Raw genomic sequence first — 23,840 nt, forward strand, 5'->3', positions numbered from 1 at the left:
TAAGTGTTCAGAAAAGCTAATAATTTTTTATTCCATTACAAGAGGGTAGATAATAATGTGAGAAAGTGTGCTATTATAAGTTGACCCTCATTTTCAGTACAGCACTGATTTATACTATAGTATTCCAGTTTTGTGTCAGCAAAGCTCCATTAAAGTCTAGTACTATCACAGAGTGTAGATAGCCAGCCAGCTGCATTATATTTTGTTTGCAGAAAGAGTTCATCTCTCAGCAAAAGCATATTGGTTGCTAGCATAATACTCTGTAAGAGACCCCTATCTCTGCAGTTGTCTATTCTGCAAGGTCAAAACTAATCCCCTAAGGTTCTTTGTACACTACAAAATATGGGTCCTGTGAGAAAATTCAAGATCCCTGTTCCTGCACTGGACCCTCAGGGTTGTGCTAGAATGAATATTCATGTATTAACTTCATTTAACTTTGGGCATCTTCTTTAGAAGTTGTCAGGCTCTTAAGTTATTTTCTGAGTGTTGAATCATACTCTGAGAAATCTGTTAACATATTTAGAGGCAATGCTCCATTTTCAAGCACTTAAAGTAGATGTATAAAGTTAGACTTTAAGTTAGGTCTGTATGTGGGACTGCCGCATCAAATTTCCCTGTTATCCTTTCCAGACTATCATGTCCTAGTGGTGGAGTTCTACAGAAAACTGAGATGACTTAATAACTTGCTACCTTCAAAAGGGAGATAGCAACATGTTACTCCTCTACTGTCACTGCTTCCACATTTCTCCCTATACAACCCTTCCCAACCTTGAGCCATCTCAAGCATTGTTTATGCAGTAAATCTATTCAGCAAACTAAATCTGGCTGAAAAAAAAAAAAAAATATACAAGAGAAGCAAGTAATTTTGTGTTGTTACAGCAAATTGAATGAGTTTATTGACCCCCTGCTTTCAGAGACTGTGATGTGCATCTGCCTTCAAGAGCAGACACAAGAGAAGTGTGATTGCTGCACAGAGACAAGAGCAGATAGGAAGTGTGAAAGGAGGAGTTAGAGAGGAGAGAGGAAAGACTAGGGGAGGAATAAGAGGGAGATACCTCAACCCCTTAAAGTGGCAGAGAGCAGTTAGGTTGTATCTGTTGTCTCAATTAACTGCATCCAGTGAAAGGCTTAACTCTTTCTTTTAATGTCATAGACAATGACTGTTTTCTCTCAGGCTTTTTTTATGGGGTAAGCTTATTTACTTTACAAGTTCCCGTTTCCCAATTTTTAAAACACCTACCATCAAAAAGAAATCTACATTGTGCTTAGATTTAGTCGCTAATTCCAATTTAGATATATATGTTCACTGCCTCCCAAAATGAATGGCATCTGCTAGTTTTCCTGAGAACTGAGTTTTATTTCAGTTGTGCTGCTGAGCTTAGAGGAACTACATTGCAGTAACAGATCCCTAACCCAACAAGGCTGACACACATAGAAGCCTGTAACAAACATATTCATATAACAATAAAATAGAAGAAAACTACTTTTCTCTGCCTAAATTGCTTCTCTTCTTTGTTGGAGACTTATTTTGTTCATTTTCCTTGTGATTCCAAAAGATAAACAGAAAAAAAAAAAAAAATCTGAGTGCCTTTTTTCTACTGAAGTGTAAACTCAGGATTTAACTTCCATTTTCATCTGAACTTCATCCATATTCACAGCTGGACACTTCTCACTAGAGTTAATGAGCACCTTCTGTTTGAGTTAGCTGGCCTGTGTGATATTCTGGGTTTGAAACAAAGAGCTCACTTTGCGCTGCTATTGCAAACATCTCTGTGCAGTGACTTCACAAAGGAGTTTACTTAAGTGTTGAAAACTTGAGTTAACATCAGTGTGGAAACAAACCAAGAGTTTGGATAAAGGACTAACCTTGAGATTGACCTAATCTGTACCAGCTGCTCTGGGCCTCAGCAGGGCATTGTAATAGTCAAAAATCAAGAGAGAACTTCACCAAAATGCTTTAATCCAAATTTAAGCGTAAGCCCAGAAGAAAATTGTCTTTTTGAATGCATTTAATTCTCAGTCTCTTTGAAGTTCCCAAACAATGTTAGTTTTGATGATGGATTTCCTGATGGAAACTTTCCTCCCAGGAAATTAGCTGTTAAAATCACTGCAGTCATTTTACATATGCTGTGGAAGAGATACTGGACTTGGAAAAGCGTAAGTATTTCTTGATCTGAGTTAAACAGGGATCAATGAACTATGGATTAAAATCTTTCCACATATTGGAGCCAAGTGGAATTTGAAGTAAAAAAAAATAAGCTTTTAGAAATTGGTAATATATTCAGAGCACAGTTTATTCTGCAAATGCATTTCAGAAGACTAAATAATTAATTCCTATACTGCATACAACTAGTAGTCTCTTTTCATTATGCTTCATAAATAGAAAGATAAAAATCTGTGTTTATGGCAACTGGCTATCAGGTAGTTCACTGTTTATGTCTTTAACTGGCTTGATTATGAAGTTAGAAAGATAGATCTATGGGAATATAGTTGAGAAGACACATCCTGATTTAAAATACTGTTATGAATATTTGATGAAAATATAAAATGCACCTGCATGACTACAGAACATTCTTAAAATTTCAAGAGGTGAATCAAAATCAAGTTTTGTAGCATATGAAAGGAACTGATACACGTTAGTGACAGATTTCAAATCTGAAGATCATTTTATAACATTAAGGATCTAGGAGTAAATAGGAAACTGGAGCATGGCTCAGAAAAAAAAGATAATAACGCCACAGAACAAAGTTCAAGGAAATGAGAATAAAAGCAGGAGTACAAATGAGTTCAAGAGATTTCTAGGATACAATTGTTTCTCAACAAGGAAGAAATTGATGGATATGATGAAAAGGTGAGAAGCTGAATTGTGGGAATAAAATAAATGTGGGGGGAGGGGGGCAGGTTGGGGAGTGTGCATGCTGAGCTGCTTGGGCACTTTGAATTTCAAAAATGTCTCATGTTCACTAACCTCTGATAGAATTCTTTATCAGTTTGATTTGATTGTACTGCAGGGTGCACTGTGGCAGACTTTTTCCAGAGCTGCCCATTGCTTCAATGAGAGCTGTTAGCTAGGAAGTGTGAAGCTGTCTTTAATTATTTCCCTTGAAATACGGAACCCTATTGTGTGTATTGCGTATTATTTAAAAATAAGATTCAAGCCTTCAAGAAAGCCACATGTGGCCAAGTTTTCTGAGGCAGTCCTAGGTTTTTGTATGCTATTTTAGGGGACATTTTCTCTTTTTCTTTTTACAGGAAGCTTAATGTGACTTGGTTTCCATTTTGGAAGTCAGAATGTCCAGGATGTAGCGACTATTACATGTTTGTTCAAGTCACAACATCACCCTGGTAAAAGTGTTGTATAACCCATTTTCACCATCTGCGTAGTTGTTGTGACAGCTAGTTTGAAGGCAAGCTTGCAGTTTTGCTCAATGAGTTGGCAACCTGGCCTGAAAATGGAGGAGAAAAATTAGTGCAAAAGCTTTCTTGCTGCCCATCAAGAATAAGTGAATGGTGGAAGTGTATGCATGATTTGTTTGTTCTCTTCTCACTTCCTTCACTTTTTGAAGGATAAATATGGTTCCTCTGTCTTCCTTCAGTAGGTTCCAGTGCTCTAAACAGGTCCTCTCTACACTTGCATAACAAATAATGAAGTAAGAAATCTTAATATATAATGATGAAAAGCACAGGCTTGCTTTTGCTTTTTGAAATTTTTTTTGTTTCTTAAGATCACTTTCCTGTTGTTTTCAGCTGGAGCAGCAGCAGGCCCATAGGAATGTCACTTATGTCTAATTATATAGAATGTATTGTCTGATTTCAACTGACCTGTATTCTGTGAGGATATTCATACACTCTTAAACTTAGAGAATTCTTGGTCTTCTCAATTACAGAAGTAACAGAGGCCACAGACAAAACAGAGAAATTTGGCAGAGGAAAACAAGGAACTCTGTTTGCCTGTGTCTCTACTCTTTCAGTTGGTTTCTCCTGCTTTATCTATATCCTTGTGCAGACTTGGACATTATGTTAAATGAATAAATGACTGTCTGAACCTGGAAAAGGCAAAGAGCATTGTCTGTTTGTTGTTTGAACACAAACATCCCAAAATTTATAACTCATCCCACCCTTCTGAACCTATTTAGTCTGGCTTTCACATGAACACTCTTTCCTGAAAGGAACTTTGTGTGTATTTTTGTGAGCTCTCTCTGGAAACGTGGAGAGGAAAATGCTCCTCTCAGGTTGGATTTGCATTCACCCAGTGCTGAGTACTCTGGCTGTGATCCAGCAAAGCATTTAAGGTTAGTTTATCTTTAAGCATAATCCCACTGAATTTAGTGGCATGATCTATGTACTTAAAATTAAACTAATATTTGAGTGCTTTGCTGGATCACAGCCACAGTACTCAGAACCTTACAGGATTGAACTCCCTCTTTTCTTTGACACTGGCCTAAGGCAAGATATGCAAAGATGTGTGAATATATGTTCTTTATAGTATAGAGGTTAATTACAGTAGTATTCTTGGGATTACTTCATATTCCTTTCGATAAAAGACATTCTCCAGTTCCTTAAAACGCTTGCCAGTTGTACTGTCACTGAAAGTGAAGACATTACAATTCCAAAAGAATCTAACCTAGACTGTCACTCTCCTTTCTTTTTTTGATCATGCTGAATTTTGTAACTCAGGAGATTCAGGTCAAGTTGGTGTTCTGAAGGTAATTTGTTAACACACATTTAAATCCCTTGTAGTTCTGCTGACAAAGACTAATTTAATATGCAACAGATGCAACACATCTTCAGTGCTAGTATACATTTTAAAGTGCATTTTACAGTTTGGACTAACTTGAGCCATTCAGAGCTGGATGAATGTCAAGTGCTTTAGGCAGATGAAGTTAAATATTTCTATACAAGTTTGTTTAGAGCTGGTTTGGATAGTGAGACCTACTCTTCCTCCTGAAATATGGACAAGTCTTGAACTTTTCTACATCAGAATATATGTAATCCACTATAGAAAAAATAGACAACATCTGCTGAGGTGTTAACTTGGTGAGATATTTAGTATGTGGAATATTCAAATCTTTAAGACTTAAGGAATTAATTAAATAAGGAAACTGCTTAGTTTGTGCAATATCTGGGGGGCTAGGGAGGTTGGTGGGTTTTTTTGGTTGTGTTTTGTTTTGATTTTTGTTTGCTTTTTAATTTTCAAACATATGTCTAAAGTACCCAGTGCACTGTCTCCATAAGATTAAACCAAATGTAATGCCTAGAAATTAGTTTATTACTGAAAATTATTATTTTATTGACTATCACAGAATATTTAAAGGTGATCTCAAATCAGTCAAATGTGAATAAATTTGGCTGTAAACATATTCACCTGAGAGGTGTTTTTCTCCTCCTCCTTCTTTGTGTTCTGTTTTTTTTTTTTTTTCTTCTTAACTGTCCTTTTCAAATTAAAGTCCATATTCCTTATCTGAATATCATCCAATCAGGCTTTTTATCTGCACAGACTAATGATACATTCCAAGTATTATTTACTTGATTATAAAGCCTCGTTTCATGCAATACAATCACTTTTCTGTTCTCAATGACCCACTGAATGATGACCTTACTCAGAATTCCATTTAGATGATGAAAATGACCTAATCTGTTTGTCTTCTGCCATGGCAATAACTGAACTTAAATGTCAAAGCAAACTTAGCAAACAGAATCTCCCATTTATGTAACTAAAATTATGTTGTGGCAAGTTTAGGAAAATAAGCTATGGAAATTGTTTTGTTTCTTTTACTTACATGACACAGGTATACACACCCATACTCATTTTATATACTGGCATTTCAGGATTTTGTACTCTAATCAAAGAAAACAAAAATGCATAACAATTAACAAAAATGATACTAAATTAAAACCACAGCATAGTTATTTTGTTTTGGTTTCTAAAATCACAGAATTATAGAATGGTTTGGGTTGGAAGGGACCTTAAAGATCGTCTAATTTCAACCCCCCCTGCCAGGGGCAGGGACACCTTCCACTAGACCAGGTTGCTCAAAGTCCTGTCCAACCTGGCCTTGAACCCTCCCAGGGAGGGGGCAGCCACAGCTGCTCTGGGCAACCTGTGCCAGTGCCACACCACCATCACAGTAAATAACTTCTTCCTTATATCTCATTTAAATCTACTCTCAGTTTAAAATTGTTGCCCTCACTCCTATTGCTACACTCCCTGACAGAGCCCCTCTCCAGCTTTTCTGTAGGTTCCCTTTAGGTACTGGAAGGTTGCTGTAAGCTCTCCCTGAAGCCTTCTCTTCTCCAGGCTGAACAACCTCCACTCTCTCATCCTGTCCTCATAAGAGAGGTGCTCTATCCCCCCACTCATCTCTGTGGACCTCCTCTGGACCCCATCATAGAAGGCCACTAAAATTGTCAGACACAATTTGTCCTTAGTGAAGACTCGTTGGCTTTCACCAATCACTTCCTTATTTTCCATGTGCCTTAGCATAGTTTCCAGTAGGATCTTCTCCATGATCTTGCTGAGAACAGAAGTGAGACTGACTGGCCTATTGTTCCCTGGGTCTTCTTTTTTTCCTTTTTTAAAAATGGGGATTATGTTTCCCCTTTTCCAGTCAGTGGCAACTTTACCAAACTGTTATGAGTTCTCAAATATGATGGATAGTGGCTTAGCCTTTTCATCCACTAATTCCCTCAGGACCCATGGATGCATCTCATCAGGTCTCATGGATTTGTCACCTTTAGGTTCCTGAGATGGTCTCGAATCTGATCTACTGTCAGTGGTTCTTCATTATCCCAGTCCGTGATTATCTTTTGCATCCTGGGTTGTTTGGCTGTGGCACCTGCCAAAAAAGACTGAAGCAAAAAGTTGTGGCGTACCTCAGCCTTCTCCATATCCTGGGTAACCAGGTCTCCCATTTCGTCGAGAACTCACATATTCCCTAGTCTTTCCTTTATCACTGATGTGATAAAGAAGGCTCTAGAAGCCTTTGTTGTTGTGCTTAACATCCCTGACCAGATTTAATTCTGTCAGGTCTTTGGCCTTTCTAACCTGATCTTTCCTGGCTACTCAGACAGTTTCTCAGTATTCCTCACAGGCTATCTGTCCTTGCTTCCACCCTCTGTAGACTTCTTTATTATGTTTGTGTTTGTCCAGGACCTCCTTGTTCATCCACTTTTACTTGAATTCCTCTTTGGCAGAATACATTCCTCCTGAGCATGAAGGAGGTGATCCTTGAATATTAACCAGATTTCTTGGGCCCCTCTTGCCTCTAGGGATTTATCCCATGCTACTCTGCCAAGCAGATACCCTGAAGAGGTCAAAGTTTGCTCTCTTGAAATCCAGGGTAGCAAGCTTGTTTTATGCCCTCTTCTCTACCTTAAGGATCTTGAACCCCACCATTTCATGGCCCCATCAGCCACGGCTGCCCTTGAGCTTCACACTCCTCAGTAGCCACTCCTTGTTGGTGAGAACAAGGTCCAGCATAGCACCTCTCCTCATTGACTCATCTATCACTTGGAGGAAGAAGTTATCATCAACACATTATAGGAACTTCCTGGATTGTTTATGCCCTGCTGTGTTGGCCCTCCTCTTCTGTTTATTGAAGTGCTGGTCATAGTTGCTCTGCTTCCTCTATTTCTTTTTCTACCTTTATAAAAAGTCTGAGTCAAGCAAGCTGTGAATTAGCATCACTATAGTATTAATAGAAATAACCACAGTAACTCAAGGTTATTTGTATCGCATACTGTGATATGGGTCACACAGATACACCAAAATTATCCTTAAACTTGATGGCTTGATAACAGTTTAGTTTTGACAGCACTGAGGTTCCTGGGAAGCAGCTACCTGTTTCTGTTTTATGAGGCCTATGTAGCTATCACTGAGCTTGTTGGTTTGGGTACTTCATCCAACCTTCAAGGTATCTGGTGAAAAATAGACAAATAATTACATGTCCTGCTTTCCTAACTTCATTACAATGCTGGCTTCCACAAAATTATCACTTAAAAAGACGGGCATAGTCTTCTAGATTGTCTAAGATACATAGGTGATTTTCCAAGAGCAAATGTTTGAAACTCCAATCCAGTCCTTGCTTGCACACTGATTTGATAGCATCATGGAAAAAAGTCTTGATAAGAAGTGATGAAATGCTGCCAACTAGACTTTCCAATTATTTTACTTTTTTTCTCAATATCATTCGTATTTAATTGTAAATAAAATGTAATTGTTTCAAGGGAGTTCTTATGCTGAGAAAATGCTAATTATGGTATTTCTGCAAGAGTTAGAAGTGAAAGTAGTTATCAGTCTTAGTAGCAATTCATCACAAGTGATCCAACCTTCCAGGTTGTCTGCACTCTTGATTTTAGGCAGATTCATATTTGTCAGAGCACATAATGTTTTTTCCATAATAACATTATTTTTCTGACATATTACATACATTCTTTTAAGCTGAAGATCAAGACTGAAGTCTGGTGATCTGAAACAGAAACCATACTTGGGATCCTTGAGGGAAATCAAGAATATTTGGTCCTGTACTTTTATGGCACTGGTGTGATAGATATTTTTCTTCTTTTTTTGGATACTAAACCTACAGGTATCAGTGTCTGTAAGAAATGTTATAGATTCTTATTGAAAACAATCACTGTTGGATAATCTGTGGCTCAGTGTTACAGTGATCTCTTACTTCATGTCAATGAATCTGAAGTTATTTTTCTATAAGCAATGCTTGCCAAGAGGGAGTTTCTTATAGAGATCATATTATCTACTATACTCAAGCACATGAAGATAGAAGTTTCAAATTTGAATTAATATCCTTTCTTCAGTCAGTTCAATGAACTGATTAGGGACAGCTGAGAAAGTCTGATTTCTAAATTCACCAGAGTCTGATATTTTCTTTAAGAATTAAGATAACAACAATTAAAGAGGAATAGTGAATATAGGGAACCCCAATAAAATTTGAAGTACAACTATGTTGGTTTTGGCTTTGTTTACATCACAGCAGTGATGTCAAAATTCCACTTTTCATACAAATTTATACTGTGCAATACAAATACAATACAAACCCCAATATTTATATAATTATAATATTAAAGGGTTAACAGTGATGCATTATTTTGCTATAAAAGCTATCCCCCCAAAATATATGAAAAATATTTTATATATTGTGGAATTATTTCATAATTTTAGAATATGTATACTAGTTTAAGCACTGTATTTATACCTTTGATCTGACCACATCTTCCAGTTACTGTTGTCGGTCCAGCTTATTAACTTGTACTTACAGTCAGCAGCCCAAGTTCGTGATGTATATTTTATTGTTATGTACATATATGTAATAATATTGGTTAGACTTTGTATAAATAGTCACTCAGAAACATTCTGAAACATTCAAAGCATGATAAAATCTATTATATACAATTCACTTAAAATGCATTTTACAATTTAAAGATGAATAGCAGCCTCAAATGTTTTTACTTCTGAGGTATTCTAAGATATTTCTGTTATTCCCTGCCCCCTTTTTTTTTTTTTTCTCAATTTTATCTGGAATTTTAAGATCTCAGTGAGTCTACTGTAGCAGTCTTGGGAATTAGATAATAAAAGTCCTGCAACAGCCAAGCCATGTCATCAACAATTATTTTCCTGCAGCTTGATGCTCTTTTTGCCATTAAGATCATAGTGTTTCACATACATAAAACCATACTGACAATCATTCCTATACACTCCAACTTTTTTCTCCACTTTTTCTCCTTATGTAATACTCTTTGCCTTCAATCAGATATTCTATTGTTCCTTGGTGTTAAGTTCTTAAAAGGAGTATTAAAATTTTAAAAACCTTAAACACAGAAAGAACAAATCAGTTAGCTTTTGTCTAGTCAAAGGATATTGTAGTTGGATATACTTTAACAATCATGAATGTTTGGAGTCTATCTGTCACCACTTCTGGTTATTCATTTAATATTTGAGACTTAAAAGGAGAGAACATGGGGAGTATAAAGAACCTCTTTTTATTACTAAAACAGTTATATATAAGTATCCTCAAGACTATTCTACTCCCTGGTTTTGGTAAGTGTCATGTTACAAATTAAATCATGATAAGACAATTTGTCCATCCAGTGTAGCAGAGACCACACAAAACAAGAGTGCCTTTGAAACCCAGAATCTAAGAAGGGTTCCAGTGAGCAGTCTGGTAAATCTGGATAAACTCAAAAAGAATATTTCTCGCCACAAATTACTTTATTCATTATCATATTTTCTGTACCTGTGCAGGATATTTAAAGGCTCAAGATCTCACTTTTTAGTTTAACAGTGATTTTGCTTTTGTGTTTTCTGACAGAAACGTAATGAGTTTTATGAAAAAACGAATCCCATGTTGATTACATTTGTTTTGTTTGTAGCTTAATGAGACCGATGCTTAGACAAAATTGTTGACTCAAACATTAAAACTTGAAAGAATGAAACAAGTTGGGAGAGATAGTTGTACCTTTCTTTCCCCTGCAACATCATAAGTCCAAATAGTACTGCTCTGTGTATGAGTTAAATACTGCTAAAATTAAACAATGTATTCACACATGCTCAGATATAGACACATATTTACACTCACTGTTTAGAGAAATCAAACAAAACCAATATTCCATAAGCATTTCTTCATAAAACACAGTTAAAGTACTGTTATTGACTAAGCAATATGTATTTCATGCCAAAAAAGGAGAACTTTGAAGCACTTTAGCCTGCTGGTTACCTTAGAAAAGGTACTTAGTTCTATTAAATCAAAATCATTTGTGTCTTCTGTGCTCTTTTTCTTGGATCTCTCACAGTGCTTCCACAGAGTCTGTGTAAATTAAGAATGAACCAGCAAGGTCTGAATAAGATACATAACAGGAAGGGGAATATGCAAATTTTCTTTTCAGAAGAAAAGGCAGTTCTAATACAGAAATGTGATTTTGCTGTAAGCTTAAATTGACTATTAAAAGTTAACAGAGTTAAAGATAGCAAATTATATCTGCTAATATTTGTTGTTATTGTATAAAAGGTCAATTATCATGTGTTATTTTGTTTAAATGTGGAAAGATATCATCATACGAGGTCTATAGACTGTGTATGTTTAAACAGTTTTGTCATTTCTCTTTTGCAGCACACAATAAGATTATATCTGTGGAAGAATGGAAGAAGGACAATATTGCATTGGAAATGTTTTGGTAAACTTGTAGAAAAGGCCTGATTTTTTTTTTTTTTTTTTCTGTTTGAGTAATTTTTGATGTAATTCAACTTCTCAGAGAGTTATCATTAATACTTTAATCAAAATGCCCAAGAACTTCTCTGTGTTCATTGTTATCTATCCCTGACATGGATGTACTTGCACACTTTTGTAAATATAGTAAATTATACTAAGAAAATATCAGACTTCGCTTTACTGACCTCTCCTATTAGGAACTGGCCTTCGGTGTCCTAGATCTGTTACTGCATAGCAGAATGACTACCACAGCTGAATTTAATGAAAGACAGTCTTACCTTACCTACAAGGTTTCCTCTTTAATCTCATTTGGTTATTCTCAGCTATACTCAAATAAAAATGTTGTGCAAGTATAAGATCTGATTTGTAGTAAATTATTCAAATAATTATATGCAAACTTGCACTTATAAAGTTAGTAAAATGCATTTAATATTTAAAATATTGTATACATTTGACATACTTCAGTATCTCCTTTACAACTGCACTAGTACATTAATTCTGTGTTTGTATATATGGACATTTTAAATAATTTATTACTAGAAAAAAAGCAAAACAATCCAAGAAACCAAATCCATACACAGATTTCCATAATGAGCTCTATTTTTCAAGTACTCTGAAGACAAAAGGAACAGATCTCCAATCTATTCTAATTCTTGGCATAAATGTTTCTTTATTTGTAGCTCATTGACCTGACAGACTGGAAAGGCAATGGCTTCTACTTCTTTTGGTGTCTCACATCAATCTATCTCTAGGAAAATAGACAAAGGTTATACTTTGCTTCTGTAGAAAGAGTGGGATTATATCATATCCACTGTGTGCACTGTTGCTGAATGTGTTGTTCATAAATGTCCTTGTAGGATCAGTTGTACAATTTTCATGTACTGTAATATATTAAAGCTTCTAGACAGATAAGCTTTACAGAGCTGCAACTGAGCAATCCTGTACTTTAACAAATTGATAAAGGGGAACGTGGGTATTTCTTTGCATCCCTGAAGGGGAGCAAATAATTAATATTTGTGTCTGGTATGTATCTCATAAACAAGTAAACTGAGTAATCTAACTGAGGACTAAGCATGGCTAGGCAGGCAGTGTGAAGAAAAACAATTTTGCAAAAGAAAATGCAACTAATTTTGCTTCCATGGGAGGGATAACACTGGATTCAGGCTATGGAAAAACAACTATTAGACCGTGGATCACAAATTTTTGTTGCTTATTCTGTGAGATTTGCAATTTCATAGCATAGTTCATAGGAAAATATGAAAACAGCCATCCCCACAGCTGTCTACATAGAAATACTGCATCCTTCACAGAGGTAATAAATATTTCACCCATAGCTGTTGCTTAATTCTCTTTAGGATATTATAAACCATTACTGTGGTGAGATGGACTTTGTACCAACATTGTGGAAGGCAAGAGTTAAATGCATCCCACACTTACAAAATTCTGCAAACCTCTAAGATCTGTGTGATGTAAGGATAAAACTGTGATTCCACCTTAAGGAAGAGAAAGAGCAGACACATACTGTTTACTCTCCTCAGTTGCCTTCATGATCTTTTTCCTGGGGAAAAGAGCTAAAAGGATTTTTACTCTTGTCTTTTACATTTCAAAAGATGACCTTTCTTGCAGCAGGCCAGGATAGGAGAGGCAATTGGGCCAGGCAGTCTACCATGTAATGACCCCAAACCAGAATGCTGAAGCCTTTCCTTGGTTAGTCACCCTTACTACAACTAAAGGGAAAGGAGTGAATGGGTAAGCCTCATCTTACTCTCAAATAGCATTAGAAGAAAGAAAAAGTCAATTTTGATAAAACTAATGTGCCTTTTTGCATAGAGGCCTATAATTATTGGTAGAAATTGAATAGAAAAATCATACGTCTATTTGCATCTTCTCAGGACTGAAAGAAAATACATGAATCATTGAGTGCCACAGTCTGCTCTTGTGTCACGCCTTTTGTTAATCAGATGGATCAATGATAAATTGAATTATTTGGTTTTGTTGCTCAAAGTCAGACTACTTTGACCATCGAATAATTCTAAGGTCTGGAACTAATTCTGAGAAAATATATAGGGGTAGCAGAATATATTGTCTTCTGATTATTAGTATTGTTCTTCTAGTGACCAGCCAGATTACTTTCTGACCAGTTTGTACCTACTTAATCTTCTTTGAAACCAAGCATAGTGATAGTGATCATGGGAGGCATAACATGACTTGTTACATTTTCTGCATTTATATTATAAGCTGAACTGAGAAATAAAGGAAGTCTGTAAAAATAAATAGGAAAAATCTTGATTAATTTATTCACTTTTCTATTCTTAGCTATAAACCATTACAAAAAAAAAAAATATTGTTTCCATGGACCATAAGAATGCTGAATTCTATGAAAATAAAAATTAAGCATTAAAAGAAATTATGAGTTAGTAATATCTGACATTTCTTATCTGGTCAATTAATGATTAATTTTAAAATTTGTACATTTTTTTTTCTTTCCTAAAGAGAAATACATTCCCAAATAGAAGGTCATTTCAATCAAATAACTAAAACTTGAACAAGCAACTAAAATTGGAAAATGTTAAAGCATAATACTTTAATGAGTCTTTTTTTCCTTCCTGTGTAAAACAAAGAAATTCGTGAATACTTACATTTCTCCATCTATTCATATTATTTTCAACAAAACTTAAAAACAAAAGAAAAGTTTTCATTAGAAAATTCCCAGCCAGTTGTTACCAATTGCATAAATAGAGACAGCTTTTAGAGAAAAGCACATTACCATCAACAGCAAAAATGTAAAAATAAGCAATTTTTTAAGGCTTTGGAATTTGTAGATTCTTATGTTTGCTGAAGGTTAGCACTTCTGCTAAAGTGGATCAGGTATCATCTATATTGAAGTGAGTTTAAAATGTCCTTTATTACTCCTAGATCAACGTCAATGAGTCACACTTTATTACTCACTCAACACTGGGTCAGAAATTCAGAACAGGGTTGATAAAGATCTGTGATTTCCTTTAAAAATTCTCCTGTTTTTACTGGGTCTAGATCAGAGCCTGGTACAAGATATTGCAAACACTTTGATTCCTGCTTTGACACTTTGATGTTTCTGAGACAGTTATGCCTATTCTAATTAAATATTTGCCATACTGTTATCAGTGTAGACTATAATATTTATGTTTCCCCATAAATAGGTTCTGACATAATACAGAGCGAAAACTCAGAGTGTTCTTCATCCTCCAGATCTTACACAAGCTACTGAGCTATGGAACCAGGGTTTGTAGGTTGTTTCAAAATGAGGTATGGAAAAATAGAGGGAGCCAAGATTCATAATTGATAGATAATGTCTGAGGCATTAATCTGTGAAGTGTATGCATGTTTTCAATTAGTTCCAAATGTTTTTCATGCAGTTCAGTACATGCGATAGGTTAGCTTGGAAACTTGTACACCCTTTCAAACAGACATGCTTTTCAGGACAACTCAGACAATTTGAAACTGAGGAAAATAAACAAGTAAAGGAAAGGAGGAAAACTTAAGAACATGCTAGTTATTATGATGGAGTAAGAGTAAGGCATAGTGGCTCACAGATCCCTTCTGATTATCAAACCTACCTTCTGACTGTGCACACTTCTTTCTCAAAAGTGCAGGACACCTTTACAAGAGCACTTTTGCATGCTCTTGATCACCATCTATACCTATATAACCCCATCCCAGACACAAGGATACAAAACAAGTTTTGCTGTTGCCTTTGAAACAGAGTACCCTGAGGAAGTCAAAAACAAGTCCCAAAGTTTAGACAGTAGGAAGACAGATGTGCAAGGGAAAAATAAATGCCATACCTGCTCTCTTCATAAAATCAGTTGTCTCTTGCTGTCGAGGAATTCTCCTTAGGTTCCCTATTCTATGTGTGGCTGTGTCTCTCAGCATTCACTCATTTTGTACATCATTTATCACTACCAGCACTGGGACATACACCAGTATCTGTGGGATATGTAGTATGTTTTAGATGAAAGCTCTCCCTGTTACCTTTAACAATGCCAATTGTTCTATATCCCCAGTGTTCTGCACTCATCTTTGGTGGTTAGAAAAAGCATTCCCAGCTGCAGTGGGAAAGGATTTTGAATAAATGTTAGGCAGACAGCAAACATAATATAGATAAGCTTTACATGAATTTGTATTTTAAACTCTGAATATTATAGTAAGTTTTTACATTCTTTATGTATGTCTAAATTAGGAACCTACTTCATTAATTGTCAGAAAGTATCTAAGGAAATACTTATTGTCTTAAACTTTCTTGTCAATAAAAAGTTAGGCATTTATGATTCAAAGTATTGTTGCACTAAATGGTCAAGTTTGAATTCAGGCTTGAGATCTCAGACCCAGGAGGCTCTGACATTGTAGATATATTGCTGACAGCAATCCCATCCACAATGCACTTTGGTAGAAGCAATTTTTTCCTTCTAAAGCTGTCTACATAATTTAGTGTTGCAATATGATAACTCCTCTGGCACAAATTACCCTATCTGCATCAGTCAATCTTCAGAAGTGTTGGGCATGAGGATACTTTCTTATGCATAGAGAGGTCTGACTCATCTCACCATGCTGTCCAAGCAAGCTGTCTGCAGCTGCTGTGACAGCAAGAGAAACAGATGAAATCTATAAGAAGGAGACCACCTCAGGATCTCTGTGTTCCCTGTTTGGGAATCACATGAATCCAAAGCTAAGAAGGCAGACCAGTTCCTCAATTTCTGTTCTATCCTTGTTATTGGTAGTTTCTGGAGGCATCTTAGATGGGAAACTACAAATACATGTTTTGGCAGACAATGTCACAGAGGCATTGTGTTCACCTTTACCCTTTTAGTGACAGTTTTGGAGGACAGAGATGAGCACTCAATGGCAGGGTCCCATGATTCCTGAAATATGCATGCTTACTTGAATGGTTTGGATAATAAGGCTGAAAACTTAGAATGAAAATCAAGCTAGGATGATACCAGAAATATTATGTTGAAGCACCTAATTTAAGGATGTACGCTCTGACTTGTTCTTTTGAGCAACTTGCCTTTTCTTATCGACACTGTGGAGTTTATTATTATCTTCATAAATGTGATGACTAAGAGCTAACATAGTGGTTGGGGTTTACAGTTGCTTAAAGACACCTCCACTGCAGAAGAATCTGCCAAAAAAATGGAATTTTACTCTTTTTTGTTAATTTTAAAGTTAGAAAGTTGATGAGAAGAAACTTGCTACCAACTGTTGTAAGTCCAAGAGTATTAGTCCCCTTTCCTTTGGTTTTTTTTTTCAGTTTCATTTTGTCAGAAAAATACTTGCTACAACTTTGTTCTTATGAGCTGATTTTGTTATTTCCTTGGGTTTCAATAGCTGTTATGTAACTACCAAAAGAGAGGTTGCCAAAGAGAACAGATCTTCTGCTTAACTACAATCTATTTCTCATTCTTGCATTGTTTCTCTGTATATTTGCTGAAACATAGGTCTGTCAGTCATCTAAGTGCCCATTTGCTGCTAGATCTGGAATGCTCCCCTTTATTTTCTTCCCAGGGCATGCAGATGAAAGATCATGGCATTAGATACTTTATTTAGTCTTGCTCTGAGGTGTTGCCAGGACACAACTGAGAAATGATACCAAGTTGTGCATCTAGTGCAGTTTCCATGTCCCCCACCATTGAACTTTATGTTTGTCTAAAGTCTTGGCAGATTAGTTAAGTTTTCAAGTCCATTTATCATGCAATTTATTTCAGACAGTGTCAAGTATTTTATTAATACTTAGTGCAGTGAGAAGCCTTGTGTTTATCATTTATATGATAAAATGAGATAGATAAGATATGGATTTATGCAGGGATAGAAGGAACTATTCCCAAAATAAGATGTTTACAATCACATTGTCGTCACAGGCATTAAGAAACGATTCTCAAATAGAACATTCCAAACTCACTGCACAGAAGTGGACTTTGTTGACCAACATTTGTAGAATTCAAATCTAATTGTGAAAATGGCTATACCCTTTCCCCTGCCTGTATCATTTCTAAGTTTTAATGCTTCATAAGACACTGATTTTTGCATAGCAAAATAACCTCTCTGACTTGATGGGAGTTGTTAGTAATGGAGAGAATAAATGAGCATCAAGTTTCCAGTGTATTCTTAGACATTACTATAGTTCATGGCAGACAGAAACATGCTTTTTTGGTGTGATTCTGTTTTCTTACAAAAATGTTCTTCAGTGTTTCAACATCTTACAAATATTGCGACCAGAAATTTATACAAATCATTATTTACAAATTAAATACACATTGATTATATACTGGGTTTTAACTTATACGTGTGCTTGATATTCCACAAGACTCATCTGTTAAAAAAAAAAAAAAAAAAAAAAAAAAGTTTTAATTAAATTGAAAAATCTGGATTTATTGTCAGTGAAGAGCAACCATTTAATTCCAGCAGTTCTTTCATGGGTTTATGGGCTTCTAGAATCATTACATTGGTATGAGAGATTAAGAACATCTGGTGGAGACAATTCGTATTACCTGTATGTTAAAAATACAATAAACAACGTATGTTTCAGATCAGGTTCTGTTTGGTCATATGAGCATTTATCATGCAAAACAAATCTTGGGACATTAGCATTAATAAAAAAAAAAAAAAAGGAAAAAGTCTTTTGATACATGATATTTACGGTACTTATTTATCTACATTTTTCTGCTTTGATAATAAAATGGTTTACAGATGACTCCAGCTTATTTCAGATTCACAGTTCAGTTTGCTTTTAAAAAATACTGCTTTTGTCTGTGGTTCATAAAGAATCTGAGACCTGGATTTACTCCCTGAGAAAATTCTCCTGGATACTTTTTCTGGAAGAATGGTTTAGGAGCTATTCTTTTTTTTAGAAGACTGATAGAGATTTCTGTCATCCCTTATTAGTTCTAACCTGCAGTATTGTTTCTTCTAAACTTCAGTTTATGTGTGATGTATACATACTTCACATTTATATTATTCAATAGTCAATATTTATTTAGTATTTTTTGCTATTGGTACTATTCACTAGTACTCCAAAACATGTTTATGTAATAGTAAATAAAACAACATAAGAGCACTCCTATTATAATGAAGGATGCTTATACACACAGGAAGGCACATCCTATCCTTCAGAAGTTGCAGAAAAAAGGGCAAGACAGCTAGATGGTGAGAGGAGGAAAACTGACTTCTACAGATGCCAAGACATAAAGACAGAAATAGACACAGGTCCCTTAAATGCTCATCTAGTGACCTGCCCCTTATTTTATACAGTTTTACTTTTTCCAAAAACTTAGAGTGAATATTCATCTGAATACTCAAAAAGTCAAAAACTCCAAGCTGCAGTGTTTTAAACTTGGTTTGGAGATAACATTCCTGAGCCATAAGGTGTTACTGTCTCTGAAAGTAATTTTGATTGGAGTCCTTGAGTGGAAACCTAGCTTTTATTGTTAAACACCAGTTGACTCATGAGGAAAGCAAACTGCTTAAGAAACACTTGTATGGACACACAGCACCTATGTAATCTTTCTACAGATATAACACAATCAATTCACATGACCTATAACCTCTCATTCTTTGACTGACAAAGAACGCATCAGAGCAAGAATATATTTGAACGTTGTCTGCTTGCCTGACCTTGCCAGCACTGGTGCTTAAGTCCTGAATCAGTTCAGAAGAGCATCATGACTATATATGAACATGTCCAAACTACATGGGCTCAGCTAGGCAGTCTAATTAGACCAACAGTTTTATTGTTCCTCAAATTGTAAATCATGAGTGTGGTGCAGCTTTGCTCAATCGTATTGACCTTCAGACTCTGAGGCTCCTGCTGTCTAAGGGGTAGAGGGACTACACTGACAGTAACAAATGAATGCTTACTTGCACATTATTTTATGTTTCCCTTCTTATGACTCACCCCCTTGCACTGTTTACATTTACAAAATTGCAGCAAGGTTTACCTTCTGTTAGGAGGTTTTGGATTTTTTTAATCTTCTTTTTCTTTTCAAACTCATTTCAGATTCAGAATCTGTTAAAGTCCATTGTTTTAGAGGAGTTTAAGTGGTAAAAGGAAAATGTTAAATGGTTTTCACTGGAGAGCTTTCCTTTGTGTTTCTGTAAGTGAATGTCAATTTTGATTATTTCATTTAAGTGGCTGTTGCAGAACTGAAGCACCAGCAAAAAGAGGAGGGGTATCTGTAACCAACCATCTAAACTGTACCACTGATATTTTCCTTATGTACTTATCTGTAGTTTCAAAAAAATTTTTTGATACCCTGAATCTTCCCAGTTGTTCATTATGGCAGATACTGCAGCTATCTGTGTGGCAACCAATATAAGAATATGGCTTGTTGGTCTTCCTTACTGAAAAAGACACAGACAAGCCCCACAAGCCATTTATATCCTGTGCAGTGTCTCAGAGAGCCTGTCAGGTAATATCATGGAAAGTTTCTGATCACTGATACTATAGTCTGTTGGGAGTCTAGGTGTTGACATGAATACTTTACTATTTTCTTTATGATCTTCAAAGATAAATGATTATTTGGCTACTTGTGGCTTTAAATTTCCACTGCCAGATGAAGGGGTTAATATATTTCCTTTTTTTGGTTCAAACACAAAATTGTACAGTGAAGTATTTAGAAAGAGAGCAGCAAGCACAGCCTTAGAAAAACTAAGATATGATTTTCCTCACTTATTTCTTTAATAGAGACATCAATCTCTTTGTCATGGTTTTGTTGCGATACTTCTATAGAAAACTTTTTTTTTCCCCAGTATGATTTACTTTTATTCTAGGGAAACTAAAAAAAAAAAAAAAAAACCAGCAAAAGAGGAATTGTAAAATGCAGCTTCCCAACTGAAACACTAAATGGGAGCTGTTTCATCAGGGATTATGCTGTTTTTAAAGGCGCAGTGAACACCCAATACTCATTGTCTTGTGCTATTTATAAACTTCTCGCTCCTTGTTTGTTTTCAATCCCATTTAATTTACTTGACTGCATATGAAGCACTGTCGCAGTCTTCTATTTTATACAGAATATTATATGTGAGACCTGCTCCTACCTTCAATTTAAATATGGTGATAATGGTAATGTTACCTTGGAAATAGACGTGATGTCTTGAGAGTAATTATAGTTTTATTCTGACTAGTTTGGATCTAAGCTTTCTGCCTTTTCCCTGGATTTAATGGTTCATAGATCTTTTTCCTTTTCTATTTGATTTCTCTTTCAGAGATCCCAGGGTGCTCAGGTGTTGTTGTTTCTACACTGTGCTAATGCAAAATGAGGGCTTCTTGGAAACTCCTACCTTATGTTTCTCATGGACTGTTGATTCTGGCTTGCTCTTTTCCAGCTCTCTCACCAAGTGACCACTCTGATGGCTCTTAAAGTTCATGGAAATCTACAGAAATCTTCCCAAATCCTATCCAAGTTCTGATTTTTTTTAATCACTGAATTTTAGAAATTACCTGTAAATATGTATAAATAAGTATCCAAAAAGTCAACAGAATTAGTCCTCAACAGCATCTGCATCTGTCCATCTGAGACTTGTATGTGAAAAGACCATTTTAAAGTTATTTCTTGCTCTTTTTATAGTGATTAATGGGCTATGTTATTTGACCACCGTAGATAAATTTAGTCATATCTTTAAAATTCAAAACTAGTATTACTGCAGTGCTTCTTACACAGCAAGTACTTTCACCAGGTACTTCATATTTTTCTTCCTTGATAGCCTATCCCAAGTATAAAAAGAAATTTTGAACATTAAATAATCTACAGCCAACACTGCAGGAAAAAAAAAAAAAAAAAAAAAAGTAATGGACAATTTTATTTTAGTCTGATTTAATAAATGCCTAATCTTTGAATTTCAGGGCATACATTTACTATGCAGAATTATTTTATATAGTAGCATGTTCAGTCTAAAACTGAAAGTCTTCCTATGCAAAAAAATAATAGACATTTCAATGCAAGGGCTTAAAATTCTGTTTTGTGCACATTAGAGAAGACAAACAATATTGATTTTTGAACACAGAAAATTTCACTTTATTTTGTGGTAATGTAATAGAATTAGTGGCCAGGTCAGTGAATACTGTGACTTATTGCCTAGATGTATGAAAATTAATTACTTCAGAATTTTCAGGTATGATTCTTTTACACTAAATAACTGACACTTCAACACTGAGTTAAATTTCTAGATATACTGAGCAACAGATATATACGCAGACATATATATAAATCACATGAATCTCTACCCTATTAATAATTTATAAAAAAGAAAATGTACTGTTCTTCTCAGCCAATATCTCAGGATATGTCAAGGTGGATATATTACTGTGGCATAAGCAGATGGAAGGATCTTAATGGAAAAGTACTTCAAGACTAGTCTTCCAAAACAATTAAAGATCTCAGCTTTCAGAAAGGAGCATATAACTTCCAGTTGCCTTAAAAATCTACAGCTTGATTAAGATACTTTACTGCATGAAGAGTTAGATTTAGAACAGAATTGAGAACATTTTCGTCTTCATTCTATAAAATACCATGCTCCTAGTTAAGTTAAAGTTTTTTGTAAAAAAAAAAAAAAAATAAAGTCTTCACTTCCTCCTTATATGTTTTAAATGAACTTCTACTTAATTTTCCTGTCTTGCTACTTTTTTTGAACTCTCCTTCATCATACATCTGTTTTTCAAAGTGTCTCCTGTAGAATGTGCACAGTGACTGTTTCAAACTGCCCAAATAATTGCAAAACTCTCTGGACAGTGATCTGGAGAGCATCATCCTCTCCTACTTCAGTCATCAAGGGGATCTCAGTCCATTACCAAAAATCCAGGAGAGATATGAAGAGAACTGGTGAAATGCCAACTTTCTTCTTGTGATATTTAATGTCATACTCAAAGGGCAGCAGATTTCTTGTCTGCATATGAACCATAGTAAAGCTGCTAGAAAAAGCAGATACTAAGTTTCAGATTTCATCCTGTTCCAGACACCTGTCAGTCACTCTGCATTTCTGAGGTTCTGCTATGACTTTGCTGGGTCTGCTCATATTAATCCATGAGACCAATAATAAATAGAAAAAAATCTCTGACCCTTTCTACTCCACTAAACTACTTATATTAAAGTGTTCTTCGTAAAATAACATTATCTTACTAATTTGACATGTTTCTGCAAGAGCTAAAGATATGATCACTGAAAAATATGCATTCCTATCTAAAGTTTTCATTACAGTAATTTTTTTCTTTATTTCCAGTTTAGAGGATTTTTATTTGATGGAAGATTATTTTGGTTTAGATTATCTTGTTCCCTGTAAATACAAATGAAGGAAAGCAGTGACAAACCATTGACAGCTCTAAGCAACATTTTTGATACTGCTTTGGAATTTTACTGCTTCTTATGTTTAGGTTTCCTCATTTTGAAACACAATTTTGACCACAGAGACATTCTTTCAAGAAGAGGTACAAAGATGCTGTGATGAAAATCCTAGAACGAGTTTTGTTGCTACAGGCTAAAAAAAAAAAAAAAAAAAAAAAAAAAAAAAAAATTATCTTCAATGTACACTAAACATTTGCAGAGTCCCCTAACAAAGGTGAAAGGAGCATGGTTCTGAGGTTATAAATCCTTTGCATGGAAAATATAATGCTAAGAATATTCAGAGAAAGTAGCTATAGCATTTTGTGTTATGCTCTGGTTTTCCAATCTACAGAACACATTTTGTTTTATTTTGTTTAGTTCTGTTGTATGCCTTTCCCATTCCTTTTGTCTTTCCCTTGTTTAATGTTAATGCATTTTCAGTTTCACTAACCCTGGCTATTACTCGACACTTGGAGCAGTAGAAGATGTAGACATATAAAGCAAGATAGCTTGGTCAACAGCTGTTGCTATTGTTTATAAATAATGCTGTCAGACTGCCTAGACACCCCAATCATGTATGTGGGTTCCACGGAGCCAAACAGTGTCTAAATGTGCTTGAAAAGATGGTCGTAAAACAGTAGTATAACATGCTATGGTAATTTTATACAGTTAATGTGAGATTCTTCAGGTCTATCTAAAGGACTACAGTCTATCTCTAAACAGTCTACCTGTAATGCTGTCTAGTCCTTTTATCATCTCTCTTCCTGTTGGAGTATATTCATGGGTAATGTAAATATCAATACCTCATTTTAGAGATTTAGAAGAAATGAATGACTTCCCTAAATGATAAAAGGCTGAGAAAGACCAAGAAATAGAACTTATCCCTTATATTAAGTTTGAAATAATAAGGCTATAAGCACTGTATTTGTAGCTAAAAGATAATTAATGGGGAGAGGGGGAAGATTTTGCAAATTATTCAATATCCCTAAATGAAGATAAATTTTCTTTTTTTTTTCGGATTCTGTCACACACTGTAGAAAATAAGGCTTCATGCAAAGCTAAGAGTAAGATATCTGTAATGTTTGTTAGAGAATAAAGTTTTTGACCTAAATTCTCAAAATCTTAGAGTGTAGGTTGTCTTGCAAATATAGTATTTTATTTGCTCTAATTTTATTTTCTTGTGGTTTACAAGTGCTGTCATTTCTTGTATTCACCCCTCCATACACAAGTTTCATGTGTTAGAACCCACTAAGTAGTGTAAGAAGTGCTG

General features: G+C 35.2%; 1 protein-coding gene across 22 annotated transcripts in view; it reads right to left on the reverse strand.

Moving 5' to 3' along the window:
- CDH19 (cadherin 19) overlaps positions 1-15,179 on the reverse strand; it is a 122,659-nt gene extending 107,480 nt beyond the window's left edge. For 16 of the 22 annotated variants that reach the window (XM_033010674.2, XM_033010672.2, XM_033010670.2 and 13 more), the window contains exons 1-2: positions 15,047-15,179; positions 13,862-13,895 (exon numbers count right to left, since the gene is read on the reverse strand). The gene's annotated coding sequence lies outside the window, so the exon portion shown is untranslated. The remainder of the gene's footprint in view (positions 1-13,861; positions 13,896-15,046) is intronic. The other 6 variants (XM_033010677.2, XM_033010676.2, XM_033010678.2 and 3 more) reach the window with 1 other exon arrangement.
- Between the last annotated feature and the right edge of the window lie 8,661 nt (positions 15,180-23,840).

This window comes from Tyto alba, unplaced genomic scaffold, assembly GCF_018691265.1.
Source record: "Tyto alba isolate M040663 unplaced genomic scaffold, T.alba_DEE_v4.0 Super-Scaffold_27, whole genome shotgun sequence".
In the NCBI taxonomy this organism is placed as follows: Eukaryota; Metazoa; Chordata; class Aves; order Strigiformes; family Tytonidae; genus Tyto; species Tyto alba.